The sequence below is a fragment of the Triticum urartu genome, chromosome 5A (genome assembly GCF_056163025.1).
Source record: "Triticum urartu cultivar PI428250 chromosome 5A, HENAU_Tu73, whole genome shotgun sequence".
Classification (NCBI taxonomy): domain Eukaryota; kingdom Viridiplantae; phylum Streptophyta; class Magnoliopsida; order Poales; family Poaceae; genus Triticum; species Triticum urartu.
Genome location: NC_141877.1, coordinates 125,145,485 through 125,149,391, shown reverse-complemented (window position 1 = coordinate 125,149,391; position 3,907 = coordinate 125,145,485). Strand labels below are relative to the sequence as shown.

At 42.7% G+C, this 3,907-nt stretch overlaps 1 pseudogene; it reads left to right on the top strand.

The window, feature by feature from the left end:
* The first annotated feature begins 607 nt into the window (after positions 1–607).
* On the top strand, positions 608–3,595 carry LOC147970540 (disease resistance protein RGA5-like; annotated as a pseudogene).
* The last annotated feature ends 312 nt before the right edge of the window (positions 3,596–3,907 follow it).

The window sequence follows — 3,907 nt, the reverse complement described above, 5'->3', positions numbered from 1 at the left end:
CAGATTCCGAGTATCTGCCTTCGTCCCTCTCATCTCCAGCACCGTGGCTGGCCTACCCTCTCTGTTCAGAGCCATACCCCCCAGCCCTGTCTTGTTCACTGGTCTTAAAACTGACACCAAGTCTAGCACGTGAGAAAGAAACCTGTTCCCTTTGTTTAGATTCATTTGCCCTGCTCTTTCTTTCATTTACTAGTCTAGGTGGATCTATTATGATTCCCGTCTTTCCACTTGATATACTCCTAGATTATTGGAACATCGACATCTTTATGCGTTAATAGTCTTCTCATGAGGTGGCTTATGACTCCTTCTCTTGACTAAATGACTGACTTTGCAATCGTGGTGCAAACAGTACATACTTCCTTTCTTTTTTGACAGCTTGTCTGCTTTTGAAATGTGCTTTGTACGATCTATGTCTTTTATATGATAAGATGCTGCGGGCATCTCACCTGCGCACTCACTATGTTGTCTTTACTTGATCAATCATCTTAATGTATTTATTATGTATACTTTGACTGGCTATGCATGTATAAAAGGCTTCAACCTTCGAAGTGGCAGGGACACAAAAACTCAACCCACAGATAGGGCGATGGACGAGGCCATTGTGTGTGCAACACATGGAGCCATGGGCTCCGTGCTACGGAAGTTGGGTGCTTTGCTCTCTGATGAGTATAAACTTCTCAGAAGTGTGAAAGGTGATGCCATGTTCCTTAAGGCTGAGCTTGAGACCATGCATGCTTTTCTCAAGATGATGTCCGAGGTTGAGGATCCTGATGAGCTGTCCAAGTGTTGGATTAAGGAGGTACGAGAGCTGTCCTACGACATCGAGTATGGCATCGACAGTTTCATGCTGTCCCCGTGTGGCGAGTCCAGCCGCAAACCCCGTGGCTTCAAGGGACGCCTCAGCAGGTGCATGGATATAATGACAAATTCCAAGACGCGCCATTGCATTGCCAAGAAAATCAAAGTTCTCAAACAAGATGCTATTGAGGTTAGCAGTCGGTGGGCAAGGTACAAGGTTGACGATGTAGTCTCCAAGCCGAGCAGGATAAGCATAGATCCCCGCTTACCAGCATTTTTCACCGAGATGACGAGGCTCGTTGGCATTGATGGCCCAAAGGATAAACTCATCAAGTTGCTAACTGAAGGGGAAGTTGCAATTGCACAACAGCTAAAGGTGGTGTCCATTGTTGGAATTGGGGGCCTTGGAAAGACTACTCTTGCTAATCAAGTGTACCAGAAGCTGGAAGGGCAATTTGAATGTCAAGCTTTCGTGTCGGTGTCCCAAAAACCCGACTTGAAGAGGATTTTGAGAAATATACTCTCTCAGATCTGCTGTCAAGAGTGTGTCAGCAACGAAGAATGGGATGAGCAGCAACTCATCAACACAATAAGACAGTTCCTCAAGCATAAAAGGTGTGCCTTATTTACTCATAACAATCTTACTTCGGAAATGTCATCACTAATTTGTTATACATTCATATGAACTTTGTGTTAGTGCTACATCAGCTTTATCTGTAGGATAATATATGTACACTATTCTTACTAGTAGTTACTAGTACTAGTTACTAGCACTACTGCTATTCACTGGTTGCAGCTCTAGGAATACATGTTTTAATTTGTAAAGTTTGTGATAGGTACTTCATAGTAATGGATGATATATGGGGCACCCCAGCATGGAGAGCAATCAAATGTGCTTTTCCTGAAAATAGTTCTTCCAGCAGAATACTAACAACTACACATATCGTCACAGTAGCCAAGTATTGTAGCTCTCAGAACCGTGATCATGTGTATGAAATAAATCCTCTTAGTGCAACTCACTCTAAGAGCTTATTTTTCAAACGAGCATTTGGCTGTGAAGGTGGATGCCCTCTTCAACTGAGGGAAGTTTCAGATGAAATATTAAAAAATGTGGCGGCTTGCCGTTGGCAATCATTACAGTAGCTAGCTTATTGGCAAATAAAGCTAGTACCAGACAAGAATAGCTGAGAATACGGAATTCTCTTGGTTCAGCACTTGAAAAGGATTTAGACATGGAAGAGATGAAGAAGATATTGTTCCTTAGTTACAATGATCTCCCCTACCATTTGAAGACATGTTCGCTATATCTAAGTATATTCCCTGAAGATTATGTGATCAAGAGGGATCGGCTGGTAAGGAGATGGATCGCGGAAGGTTTTATCATTGTAGAAGGTGGACAGAATCTGGAGGAAGTAGGAGAAGGCTATTTCAGCGATCTGATAAACAGAAGCTTGATTGAACCGGTTGAAATCCAGTATGATGGTCGAGCTGATGCTTGTCGTGTCCATGATATGATTCTTGACCTAATTATATCCAAGTCAATTGAAGAAAATTTTGTAACCTTATCTGGTGACAGCAAACATAAATCACTTCCATATGATAAGGTTCATCGACTATCCCTGAACTATCATGCTCAAGAACATACTATGGTACCATCGAACATGGTTGTTTCTCATGTTAGATCCCTCACTATCTTTGGATGTGCCGAAGCTGAACACATGCTTTCTCTTTCAAACTTTCAATCCGTAAGTGTTAGATATAGAAAATAGAGAGGTGTTGGAACACAAATATCTTGAACACATAAGCAGGCTTTCTTAGCTGAAGTACCTTCGACTCAATGTTAGAAGAATCACAGCACTTCCTGAACAACTTGGAGAATTGCAGAATTTACAAACCTTAGACTTAAGATGGACATGGGTAAAGAAGTTGCCAGCTAGTATTGTTCAACTACAACAACTGGCATGTATGTTAGTTAAGAGTGCAGAGTTGCCCGAAGGGATTGGGAATATGCGAGCTCTACGGGAATTATCAGAGATTGAAATCAACCAGAATACCTGTCTGACCTCTTTGCAGGAGCTGGGCACTCTGACCAAACTAAGAATACTTGAGCTGAACCTGAATTGGCACATAAGTAGTACAAACAGTGGCATGAAAGCTTGTGTAGATAACTTGGTCATGTCCCTCTGCAAACTAGGCACGCTCAACCTTCGTTCGATACATCTTCAGATCTACCATTCTTGTTCCCTTGATTTGTTAATTGACTCTTGGTTTCCTCCTCCTCATCTACTCCAGCCTCTCTTACCTCAGCATCAATGTCAATCCAGTGGATGAGGAAACATTCCGAGTCCTTGGTAACCTGCCCTCTCTGTTATTTCTCTGGATATCTTCAAGAACAGCAAGGCCTAAAGAAAGGCTCATTATCAGCAGCAATGTATTCCGATTCTTGTAGGAATTCTACTTCACTTGCTGGGACAGCGGGACAGGGCTGGTATTTGAAGCAGGAGCCATGCCTGAACTTGAGAAGCTCCGGGTTCCATTTAATGCGCATGATGTGTTCCCTTTGAGTGGTGGCCTTGATTTCTGCATACAGAACCTCTATTCGCTCAAGCATCTCCATGTTGAGATAGTTTGTTATAGCGCGAAGGTTAGGGAGGTGGAGGCCTTGGAGGATGCCGTCAAGAATGCAGCTGGCTATCTTTCAGATGAGCTCACTCTTGAAATGAATAGATGGGATGAAGAGGAAATTGTTAAGGATGGGGATCATAAACTGGCAGAGGAGGTTGATTCCGACTTTTGAGTGCATAACACATCACCAAGGTACTATTCATTCTCGTAGGCCACAATTGCTGTATATTTCAGATATATTACTGTTTGGGGCACTTAGAGGGGTAGAGACTTGAGTAGGCATGTAGGATGGGCATGGAAACCACATACAATTTGTGTTCTAAAATTTTGGATATACTAGGTGATTTCCCCGCGCGTTGCTGCGGAAATTTAAAGATTGATTTTGGATGAAGTATGTATGAACGAATGACCTAGATCATGAGGTTTGCCACTGTTTGTTCTCCCCTTCTATCAATGGAATGATACGCTCCACGCATATTCGCGA